The sequence below is a fragment of the Choloepus didactylus genome, chromosome 21, assembly GCF_015220235.1.
Source record: "Choloepus didactylus isolate mChoDid1 chromosome 21, mChoDid1.pri, whole genome shotgun sequence".
Taxonomy (NCBI): Eukaryota; Metazoa; Chordata; class Mammalia; order Pilosa; family Megalonychidae; genus Choloepus; species Choloepus didactylus.
The window spans coordinates 10,138,714-10,151,495 of NC_051327.1; the positions used below are offsets into that span (position 1 = coordinate 10,138,714).

General features: G+C 42.9%; 1 protein-coding gene across 3 annotated transcripts in view; it reads right to left on the reverse strand.

The window, feature by feature from the left end:
• Positions 1–11,514, reverse strand: part of PSPH (phosphoserine phosphatase) — a 30,483-nt gene extending 18,969 nt beyond the window's left edge. The window contains exons 1-3 of one of the 3 annotated variants that reach the window (XM_037815176.1): positions 11,102–11,514; positions 7,275–7,329; positions 6,354–6,508 (exon numbers count right to left, since the gene is read on the reverse strand). The gene's annotated coding sequence lies outside the window, so the exon portion shown is untranslated. The remainder of the gene's footprint in view (positions 1–6,353; positions 6,509–7,274; positions 7,330–11,101) is intronic. The other 2 variants (XM_037815175.1, XM_037815174.1) reach the window with 2 other exon arrangements.
• Between the last annotated feature and the right edge of the window lie 1,268 nt (positions 11,515–12,782).

The following is a 12,782-nucleotide window of genomic DNA, read 5'->3' on the forward strand; positions in this document are numbered from 1 at the left end:
CATTTGTTCTGGTTCATGGAAGAGTTTCCTAATATTTGTACAGTTAATCATGGACATTGCCCACCATAGGATTCAATTTTATACATTCTCATCTTTTGACCTCCAACTTTCCTTCTGGTGACATATATGACTCTGAGCTTCCCCTTTCCACCTCATTCACGTGCCATTCAGCACTGTTAGTTATTCTCACATCTTGCTACCAACACCTCTGTTCATTTCCAAACATTTAAGTTCATCCTAGTTGAACATCCTGCTCATATTAAGCAACCACTCCCCATTCTTAAGCCTCGTCCTGTATCTTGGTACCTTATATTTCATGTCTATGAGTTTACATAGTATTAGTTCTTATGAGTGAGACCCTGCAATATTTGTCCTAATGTGTCTGGCATATTTCACTCAGCATATTGCCCTCGAGGTTTTGTCATCAACCCTTTTTTTTTTTATAAGATGGTTTTGTTCACACACCATACATTCCATCCTAAGTAAACAATCGATGGTCCTCTGTATGGGCACTTATTTATGTGTTTACCACCTTCACCACTATCTAGATTTCTTCCACAAGGCAGGAGGGAGAGTCAAAGAAGGTAGAGAAGCAAAATAAAGAGGCAAAAAAATGACAGCTAGGAAGCAGCAAAAGGAAAAGTAACCTTAAATCAAAGTAGAGTAAAGGGTCAGACACCACCACCAATGTCAAGTGTCTAACATGCCTCCCCTATCCCCTCCTCTTACCTGCATTTACCTTGGTATATCACTTTTGTTACATTAAAGGAAGCATAATACAATGATTCTATTAGTTACAGTCTCTAGTTTACATTGATTGCATCCCTTCCCCAATGCCTCCCGATTTTGAACACCTTGCAAGGTTGACATCTGCTTGTTCTCCCTCGTAAAAGAACATATTTGTACACTTCATCACAATTGTTGAACACTCTAGATTTCACCAAGTTACACAGTCCCAGTCTTTATCTTTCCTCCTTTCTTCTGGTGTCTCACATGCTCCCAACCTTTCTCTCTCAACCATATTCATAGTTATCTTTGTTCAGTGTACTTACATTGCTGTGCTACCATCTCCCAAAATTGTGTTCCAAACTATGCACTCCTGTCTTCTCCTATCACTCTGTAGTGCTCCGTTTAGAATTTCCTGTAGGGTGGGTATCTTGTTCACAGTCTCTCATTGTCTGTTTGTCAGAAAATATTTTGAGCTCTCCCTCATATTTGAAGGGCAGCTTTGCTGGATATAGCATTCTTGGTTGGTGGTTTTTCTCTTACAGTATCTTAAATATATCACACCACTTCCTTCTTGCCTCCATGGTTTCTGCTGAGAGATCCACACATAGTCTTAGTAAGCTTCCTTTGTATATGATGGACTGCTTTTCTCTTGCTGCTTTCAGGATTCTCTCTTTGTCTTTGACATTTGATAATCTGATTATTAAGTGTCTTGGTGTAGGCCTTTTTCAGATCTATTCTATTTGGAATACACTGCACTTCTTGGATCTGTAATTTTATGACTTTCATAAGAGATGGGAAATTTTCATTGATTATTTCCTCTATTATTGCCTCTACCCCTTTTCTCTTCTCTTCTCCTTCTGGGAAACCAGTGATACGTACATTATTGTACTTTGTTTCATCCTTGAGTTCCCAGAGACATTGCTCATATTTTTTCATTCTTTTCTCCATCTGCTCCTTTGCGTGTAGGCTTTCAGGTGTTTTGTTCTCCAGTTCTTGAGTGTTTTCTTCTGCCTCCTGAGATCTGCTGTTGTATGTTTCCATTGTGTCTTTCATCTCTTGTGTTGTGCCTTTCGTTTCCATAGATTCTGCAAGTTGTTTTTTTGAACTTTCGATTTCTGCCTTATGTATGCCCAGTGTTTTCTTTACAGCCTCTATCTCTTTTGTGAAATATTCTTGATTTAGCATTAATCATTTAAACTCCTGTATCTCAGTTGAAGTGTACATTTGTTCCTTTGACTGGGCCATAGCTTCATTTTTCTTAGTGTAGGTTGTAGTTTTCTGTTGTCTAGGCATCTGACCTCCTAGGCCACCCCAATCAGGTTTTCCCAGACAAGAACAGGCTCAAGTCACAGAAGGAGGAAATATTCAGTATCTGGTTTCCCTGATGGTTTTTCTTAAAGGATTGATACACCTGTGCTTTTCTGCCCAGCAGGTGCACCTGTCAGCCTCCACCTGTGTAAGAGGGTGTGGCCTGTGGCTCTCCTCCCCCAGGCTTTGGGGTCTGGTTCCGGTAAGGCAGGCAGTAGAGCTGGGCCCCTCCCTTTCCTCTTGAGAAGCTATGCCCCCTCCAGAGAGGTCATCTGCATATCAGTAAGTTCTTTGTTTCTCTGACTCTGCTGATCAAAGTGTTTTAATTTTAAAATGGCTGAGGCTGTCTTTACTGCAAAGTGCTGTGGGCTGAAAACCGCTGAGGTTTTCTCCACAGAGAGAGAGAGGGACACAAAAGCTCCCAGGTTCACCTGTCAGCCAGATAGCACCTGATCCTCTGGGCCCCCTGTCCTGAGACAGATATGTCCCCCGACTCTCCCAAGGTCAGTTGTCACCAAAAGCCTCTGTCTGCTTGTTGAGGATTCACTGTCTATATTGAGCAGTTAACATTAAAACCCCAGTTGGAGCTGGGCTGAGAGGGTGCTGTTCTGTAGCACCAGAAGGCTTCCGTGAGGGAGGGGCTCTCGGCTCTCAGCTCTTAGCACGGGTCCGCAGTTTTACTTACAGATTTTATGCTGCGATCTCGGGCATTCCTCCCAATTCAGGTTGATGGATGATGAGTGGACAGTCACATTTGTCTTCCTGCAGTTATTCCAGGTTATTTACTAGTTTTTTGGTCATTAATGAATTGTTCCGGGGGGGACTAACAGTCTTCCACTCCTGTCTATGCTGCCATCTTAGCTCCTCCCTATCACAGATATCTTTTGTCTCCTCTCCAAGAATGTGAGCTCCTCCAAGGCAGGGTTTGTCAGAATTATCTGTCTGCCCTCTATGTGCAGCACCCAGTGAATTAATAAGAGTTCAATTTACTCAGATACTGAGAATTCAACAAGGAATTGAGTAGATTATGGTTCTCAATAAAACAGCTCCACCTTAGGGTGCTATTAGCCTAAAATAAGGGTCTCCCACCAGCAATGATGACTAAACCCATGAGACAGAATCAGCACCATGTGTTCCGAAGTTTGAAGAAACCTCAAAGGCAGATTCTGGGTCTAGTCCCAGGCCTTTTGGCAGGAACAGTATTAAGATAATGTGATGGTCTGGAGTGATATACCCCAGAAAAACATATTCTTAAAGTTAATCCATTCCAGCGGGTGTGAACCAATTATAACTAGGAGCTTTTGATGAGGTTACTTCAGTTAAGGTATGGCCCAACTCAATCAGCACGGGTCTGAACCCTAGTGCCAGAGTCTTTTGTAAGCAGGATAAAACTCAGACAGAAAGAGAAAGCCAGGGGAAGTAAGAAGCTGAAAGTCAAGGGAACCTGAAAGAGAAGGGAGAGACCGCCATGTGCACTGCCACGTGACAATGCCAGTCTTAGGGAAGAAAGTATTGCATTGATTTGGATTTCTCATATCCTCAAAACTGTGAGCCAGTAAATTCCCATTGTTTAAGCCAACTCTTTGCATGGTATTTGCTCTAACTATGAGGAAACTAAAACAGATGTCCATTTTACAGACAAGTAATAGAGGAAGAAAGAAGTTGAATGCTTTACCCAAGGTCACAGAGCTCCTAAATGATGGTTAAAGAACTAAAAAACTTGTATCTCAAGTGCACAGAGACCACATAAAGACTTGCAGAAATGTGTGTGTCTTCGTAAGGTTAAGTATTGATAAGAACCCAAAGTGGACCCAGGAAATATCTAAGATTTTCCTCAGAAATTCAGAGCAAAGTTCTCCTGGCTGGACCACACAATGGGTGATGATTCACTAACAGTGAAAGAAGGTCTGCACATTCATTGAGAGGCTAGCAGACAGAAACGGGCTCCAAATCATCAAGTTCCCCCAGAGCCAGAGAACTCCAAGGAGCTCCATATCCATCTCTCTCTAGTTGAACAAACACCAATCTAGCTCTGGTTCAGGGGACTCAACCTACTTCATATTACAAGGCTAGGCAGGCTCACTCTAAAGAGAAGCAATGCTTAAGGCAGCACAGTTCCACTAAGCATAGAGAATGAACTGTATGTGAGTGCAGAGAAAGCCAGGCACAGACAAGCAAATGAGGTAGAAGGAGATCAATGGGATGGGCTAAAGAACCTCTTAAAAATGTCCACGACATTGAGGACTGGCGGTTTGATGTGCTGAGCCCTCTATCATGGGACTTGCCCTTGTGAAGCTCGTTACTGCAAAGGACAGGATAAACCTGCTTATGACTGTGCCTAAGAGTCTCCCCTGAGTGCCTCTTTGTTGCTCAGATGAGGCCCTCTCTCTCTCTAACTAAGCCACCTCGGTAGGTGAACTCACTGCCCTCCCTGCTACGTGGGACCTGACTCCCAGGGGTATAAATCTCCCTGGCAACACAGGATATGACTCCCAGGGATGAATCTGGAGCTGGCATCGTGGGATTGAGAACACCTTCTTGAACAAAAGGGGGATACGAAATGAAACGAAATAAAGTTTCAGTGACTGAGAGATTTCAAATGGACTCGAGAGGTCACTCCTGTGGACATTCTTACACATTTTACAGGTAACACCTCTTAGGTTTTAATGTATTGGGATAGCTAGAAGTAAACACCTGAAACTATCAAATTCCAACCCAGTAGCCTTGACTCTTGAAGACGATTGTATAACAATGTAGCTCACAAGTGGTGACAGTGTGATTGCGAAAACCTTGTGGATAGCACTCCCTTTATCTAGTGTATGGATGGATGAGTAGAAAAATGGGGACAAAAACTGAATGAAAAATAGGGTGGGATGGGGGGATGATTTGGGTGTTCTTTTTTACTTTCATTTTTTATTCTTTTCTGATTCTTTCTGATGTAAGGCAAATGTTCAAAAATAGATTGGGGTGATGAATGCACAGCTATATGATAGTACTGTGAACAGTTGATTGTACACCATGGATGACTGTATGGTATGTGAATGTATTTCAATAAAACTGAATTTAATTTAAAAAAAAAAAAAAGAATGACCATGGGGCAAAACAGTGTAACTACTAAAGAAAAGAATGAGCAACACTCCTGAGAATGAATGACAAAACCTCAAAGCCAGTAAGAAGACAAAGGCAGTCCCCGGGGCCACCCTGCATCTGCACAGGCCCGTGAGAGCACAGAGCGGGCACCGTCCTCAAGAGACTTCCAGGCTTGCGATGACCAAACAAATAATTATTCTCTCATGTAGGAAAAGCCAGTGCTTGAGCCTCTTTCCACCCACTGACACCAGCAGTACCTACCACGAGACCACCAGCCCGGAACGTGAAAGGTCACATACATTTTCTCGAATAAAGTGATGACTGATTTCCACATCCCCAGCTAAACACCCATCCCAACTTCAACTCAGAATTGTTGACACCTGCCTCCTGGTTACACTGTGGCCCCAAAGACAGAGAAAATAGGATGTATGAGACAAACTTTACACTGAACTTACTTGGACAGCAGATTCTTTCTCTACGCCCTCCCCAAAGACGGGGCTGGTAGAGACCTTAACTCTGCTCATAAAATGCTCACACTGGGGCATCTGCCCTCTGCCCCCTGGTTACACAGGTTTCAACTCCCTCTCTCTGCTTAGGCAGCAGAGCAAGCTGGGTCCCAGCGGCCTTGCACTCTCCCGACCTGCGCTGTAAAATGCTCTGCCTCCTTGTACTCTGTTTTGTTATGACTGGTTTTTTTCATTGTCTCCACCAGGGCTGACTTACAATTCATGCATATTCAAAACTCTGATGCCTATAGGAAAAAAAAAAAAAATCTGCTGAGTGAGTTCTGTTCCTTCAAAGTAAATTGTGTACATGAGAATTCCACACAAAGAAAAATCATTGCTGGAGAATGGACTCTGGATTCTTTACGTGTGGCCATTGGGGAAGGTAGGAATGGGGGTGGAAGAGAGCCTGGTGGCAGGACCCAGGTCAGATGGGAGGGTGGCCCACCTGCAGCTCGGAGCAGGATTCCCACCTGGCCCGCCCCCAGGGTCTTTGTTGGGGAAGCAAAGGGTGGTCTAATAAAGAAACCACCATCTGCTCATCCCCAGCTCCCAAAGTACAAACGCAAGTTTTCCTTCGGGGCCAGCCTTAAGAGGTTTGATTTTGGACAACAGGAAAAATCACCCAAAGAAATCACCTCCTTCGCCAAACAAAAATTCATCAAAATATCACCTAAGGTCACCTTCACCTCCTTCACCTTAGTGTTTGGCTTGACCCCTTACCTTCACCTGGGTAAGAACAAATAAAGCTGGTACAGAGGCCGTGGAGGTCAAGCACAGCCCAGAGGCCAGAGCTTGCAAGTCCAGCTTTGGGTGCAGGGGTGACAGGCCTGTGGACACTGAGGTTGCCGCAGTGCACAATGGATTCTCAGAAGCTTCTGGATTCAGAGGAGAGTGAAAGAGTCCAAAGTCATGGAAGGGGTTCCCTATACAACAGGCTGGGGTCCCTGGCCAATGCATTTACAGTATTCAGGGAACTTGAGTTGCTTTTTTTATTTTTTATTTTCATTTTTGAAGTTTGGCCACTCATTACATTTTGTAAAACTCCTTTGCAACCAGTAAACAAATGGGCAAAAGAACTGAACAGCACCTTACAGAAGAGGGTCTCCAAAGGGCTAGTAAACGTGTGAAAGATGTTCAACCTCATTATTCATCAGGGAAAAGCAAATTAAAACCACAATGAGGAACCATCACATAATAGCATATTGGTAAAAATGTCTTATAAAATGGTGATTCTTTATACACTGCTGGTGGCAGCGTAAAATGGTGCAGCCACTTTGGAAAACCGTTTGGAATTATTTAGGAAAGTTTAAAGATATGTGTCCTCTGTGACTCAGAAGTTCCCTTTTTATCTAATGCATACTAAGAGAACAGATAAATTGTGGAGTGTATAACATGATGGAATATTATACAAAGATGAGAATGAACATCTCACAGTACACCCAACATAGATATAATCTTGAGGGAAAAGCAAGACACAAAAAACATCTGCTGCATGATTCGAGGAACCTGAGATCTTGTATGTGCAATTACAGCAGACACTTTTATTTCATTCAGATGATAAGTAAACTACTAATTAATAGACAAACATATAACATTCAAATACATGGAAAACATTAACAACAAAAGACAAATTGCACTCACCTTTCTCCAGTGCCAAATTCCTATGAGAGTACACTTTTGTCTTCCTGCTACTTTCCTGAATAAAAATGCAACAGAAAGTTCTGACCATTAAATTCTTTAAGAAAGACTCTGCGTTCTGCCAGGGCAAAAAGAGCCTAGAGAGAGAGAATGAGGAAATGAACATCAAGGTCCATATCCCTTGACAACAAACACAGCGACTGGCTGACTGGCTTCACCCTCTCCCAGTAGGACCAGTATCAAAAGGGATCAGGGGTGAGATGCAAAGTTTCATAAAACGGCTTCGTCTGGGAGGTGTTTTCCTTCTGCCTTCTTTAAGCCGTAGAGGAGTAAACAGGCTCTGGTCCGTAGTTTTGATTCTGCAGAAGCTTTAGGTGTGACAGGAAATGAGCTACACCTGATTTAGCAGGGTACAAAGGCGAGGGAGACGGCGAGAGGAACTCTCAGACTACAGAATGCCAATAAAGAGCAGGGGACTCAGGTATATTACAGATGCCACAGAAAGGTCCCTGCTCCCTTCAAAATGAGGAGACAAAGTCAACAGCACTCCAAGGAGAGTCAGAGAAGAGTCCTGCTGAGTCAAGAAAAAGGGAACAGAGCCAACAAGTTTGAATTACATCCTCCTAATTAAAACTGGAAATATGAGAAGTGGCTAAGGGTCTCAAAGCTCAGAAAGAAGGGGGAGGAGAGAAAAAGAAATGGTTAAGAACATGAGGCAAGAAAAAGCAAATGAGGCATTCACAGGGCAGAGAGCCAGAATGGCTCCTTACAATAAACGAAATTTTTAATTCAGAGAGTTCAAACGTGGTCCTTGCTGAACTCAGTGAAAAGGCTTCGGTACACCCCTCTTCACACTCTTACTTGAATAGTGGGTGACAATTCTCCCGTGAGGGCAAAAAGGTACAAGGTGTACCCAAAGCCCTGTACCCAGTGATAACAAGTCTAGCATTTGTTGTTTCCCACTTTGCTGAGCGTGACTGGGTTCTCCAGGCTATCGGAATCCCACTCCCCTGGTAGGCCCGGGAGAGCCGCAGCCCAGGGAAGCCTCCACCCAAGGGTGAGCCCATGCCCAGGGAGACAGGACAACAAAAGGAATATTTTCAATATGTTCTCTTAAATAGTTCACTCTTTCTCCTTTGACACCATCTACATCTAAAAGAGAATTGTTCTAATTACAAAGCCTCACCTGTTTCTCTTCTGAACTGGAATTCATACCTTGCTACTTCAATACTACTTTTGTTTTAAATTTTTTGTTATTGGGTGTGTATCAAATCATCTGAAAATTTAAGAAGTCCGTTCTATTTTGGTTCCCCGATCTGAAAATGACAGGATTAAGAAGCACGAGTATATTGAAATCCCACCTGGCAGTTGTAGTAATATATAGAAATCTTGGAATTTATTTTCTTCCCTGACCCAAAATCAACTCAAAATGAATCGTAGACCTAAACATAAAAGCTACAACTATAAAACTTCTAACACATAAGGCAAAAAATTTCACAACTGTGGGAGGTGGCCTCTAAGATGGCCCCTTGCCTCCTGGACCCCTGTCCTTTTGTGATTCCCTCCCCTTGATCGTGGGCTGCGTTTAGTGATAGGATGTGACTTGCCATACTAGGCTGGGCCACAAACCTGTGCATGTACAACTGGTGACATCTGAATAAGCTGTACATACAGTGCCATGACAATTCTGTGGATGTGATATCATACCGAGGTTCTGTGAGATATTGCTGTGGGAGATGGGGGAAGAGTACACGGGACTCCCCAGAACATTTCTTTGCAACCTCCTGTGTATCGATAAATATTTCAAGGTAAAAATTGAAAAAAAAAAAAGAGTGAGTTAAACTCAAAAAGAAATAAAGTGGCTTCCGTCTTGGCCACGCTGTCTCTTCCTTGCTTGCTGAGGGAAGCCGACTGAGAGGCCCAGGCGGCAAGAACCCACGGAGGCCTCTGGCCAAGGCCCAGTGAGGAACTGAGGCCCTCAGACAAATAACCATCGAGGAACTGAATCCTGCCAACAACTCTTTGAGTCTGGAAGCAGATCCTCCGCCCAACCAAGCATTCAGATGAGAAAGGAGACCTGGGAACGGCAAGGTCTCAAGAGACCCTGAGTCAGAACCACCTGGCTAAACTGCTCCCGGTTTTATGACCCATAGAAACTGTTGAGAAAACAAATGTTGGTGGTTTTAACTGCTAAGCTTTGGGGTAATTTGTTATGCAGCAAAGCAGATAACTAATCCAACAACATTAAGGTAGGCAAAATTTTCTTAAAGATAGAAAAAGCACAAATAAAAAAGGAAAAAATATCAGATTGGACTTCATCAAAATTAAAAACTTCCGCTCTTCAAAAGATACTCTTGGTGGGGCGGGGGGGGGGGGGGGGATGGCAAAAAAGACAAGCTACAGAATGGGAGAAAATATTCACCATAGACTTGTATCCAGAATATATAAAGAACTCTTACAACTCAATAAGATAAACCACCCATTAAAAAATAAGCAAATGATTTGAGTAGACATTTCAAAAAGAACATATGCAAATGAACTAAAAAAGAATGACTACAATTTAAAAAGACTGAAAGTATCATGGACATGGAACAGCTGGAATTCTTACACTTTGCTGGTAGGAATGCAAAATGGTTCAACCACTTTGGAAACAAGTTTGGTAATTTCTTATATAGTTAAACATATCCTTATGATAAAATCCAGCAAGCCCACTCCTGGAGACTTATCCAAGAGAAATGAAGATATCTGTCTACAAAAAGCCTGGTATATAAATATTTATAGTAGCTTTTTATTTGTGATAACCCAAAACTAGAAGCAACCCGAATGTCGTCAACAGATGAATGGGTATACAAATTGTGGTATAGCCTTACAATGGACTTCTATGCAGCAATAAAAAGGATAACATGGATAAATTATAAAAAAAAAAAAATTTACTAACCAAAACCCCGACACGAAAGAGTATATACTGTATGATTCCATTTATGTGAAACCCTAGAAAAATACAAAGAAATGCTACAATGACAAAGAACATAACAGTGGGGTTAGGGGTGGGAAGCACTGATTGACAAGAGGACCTAGCAAACTTTTAGGGGTGATGGAAATGTGGTAGTGACTACAAGGGTGTATAAATTTGCAAAAGCTCCCCAAAACGTACACTTAAAAGTCATACATTTTTTGGCATGTAAACTACATATCAACAAAGCATTTTAAAAAAAGTTATTGGGCATGTATCAAATTATTCAAAAACCCAATATGAAAGTGACAGACAATGAAGTTGATTATATTGAAATCCTACCTGGCAGTTGAAACAAGTACAGATGTCTTGGATATTACTATTTTCTTTCCTGATTCTCAGTCTAATACCAATCAATCAAATATTTAAAGAGTAACTAGAACGTGCAAGTCACATATAAAGAAAACGTAGTAAAGAAATTTAATGAATGAAAGAATTATTTAATTCCCAACTGAAAGCTGTCTCCTTATAACAATGTATCTGGTGAGAACTTACATAAAATTATAAGTCTAATGGGAAAGATTACAAATTCAGACACTGCAACTCTAAATTTTGGACATTTTCCTAATCTTGCACTGCTGAGTCTCCTATGCAGGATTGCATCACTCATTCACGCTGTTTGCTAACAGGCAGCAGTGGGATAAAACAAGTGAAAATCCCCCCAAATAAATTAATGAAAAGAAAGCCTTGAAATCCCATGAAATATCTTACCCATCCATACAAAGGAAAATAATCGTGCCATCAGAGAGGCCCTGGATGTGGAAAAGGCAGTCGGAAAGTTGGGCACACGGAGAGAGAAGCCGGTGCCGGGACTTACCCCGGCGCTGCTGCTCGGGCCTGGGCCGCCGCCGCCTCCTCCAGGGCTCCCGCGGCTGTAACCTTCCGGCTGCAGGGGATCTTGGGCTGGCTCGCGCGCTCAGTCGTGCAGTTCCGAGCGAGTTGAGTGGCTTCTGCTCAGGTTTGCACGTGTTTTTCTAACCTGGAGACACCAAACCCCCGCGCCCAAAGCCGGGTTCGGAGGCAGCCCTTGGCCCCGCCCCCGGGGGCAGGACTCCCTGGCCCCGCCCCCTCCCTCGGCCCCGGGGATCCGCGCTGGGTCACCGAGTCGTGCACGCTGCGGGTTACGTTCGCCGGCAAAGCTGCGGTGTGCGTGGTCTCCACTTGGCAGAGGAGGAACAAAAGAGCTCTGCGACCTTCAGAAGCCGCTTCCCACCGCCGCCACCTCTTGGCACAGGGCACAGAAGAGAAGCCAGAGACCTCTGCACTTAAGCTGCAATTAATGAGAACTAAAGGGGCTTTTTCTGAAATCCACCTTTGATAATTACGCTCTTGGAGGAATTTAGGTCCCCAAGGGAACCCCCAAAACTACTTATATTAGCAACTAAACTGCAAAAAACCATGAGTTGACAAAATGTCTTTGCACCTACCTGTTTTGTTTGGCTTTTGTCATCTTATTTTCTTGCTGCCCAGCTACATTTTTGTTGATTACAATTAAGGGCTGATTGCCTCCCAAGCATATACCCGTGGCTCAGCTGCCTGGAGCTGGCCAGTGAGGTCCCACGCCAAAACGCAAGCCGAAACTTCCAATGCTCCCAGTTAGCGCTCCAAGCTCCCTCTGAGCTGGTCACCCGGGCGGGAGGGGCTGCAATTGCTGGTGGAGGACACGTGGTCACAGCATCCCTGCCCCTTGCTAAGGAACCCCTCAAAAAACACAACTCTACCCAGTAATAAGAGTCAAGATGCGCTTTGGTTGGATCTGCCTTTGAAGTTCGATATTCCCATATTTCATCAGCAAGAAAATGGTGGCAGTTCGGGGCCCCCCAGTTTAATTTCTCCCGGATGGGCTGGAGATGGTCCTGATGAAGGACAGTGAGGAGGGATTTTGATGCTTTGAAATAATGAGTTAAAAGACTAAACAATTCATAAGGCAGGGGACAAAATAAGAGGTCTGAAATAATCTAGTCAAGAACCTGTGTATATTTTGTAGCAATTAAATCTGAAATAAGTACAATAAAGGAAATGAAGACGCTAAACACCAAGTGTCTGCATATGTATAAATGATCACTAAGCATTGATCTCAAGGGGTAAAGGAACTTCAGAACAAAAAAAAGTGTAACTATTATTCACAGTCCGTGAATGTTTAAGATAGAGTTAAATGGTAATAAATAGTTTCAGAAAAAATATTTATATTGATTAAAATCTGTCAGCTCACGAACAGATATCTGCACGCCAATGTTCATAGCAGCATTATTCACAATTGCCAAGAGATGGAAACAACCCAAATGTCCTTCAACAGATGAGTGGATAAATAAAATGTGGTATACACACGATGGAATACTACGCGGCAGTAAGAAGGAACGATCTGGTGAAACATATGACAACATGGATGAACCTTGAAGACATAATGCTGAGCGAAATAAGCCAGGCACAAAAAGAGAAATATTATATGCTACCACTAATGTGAACTTTGAAAAATGTAAAACAAATGGTTTATAATG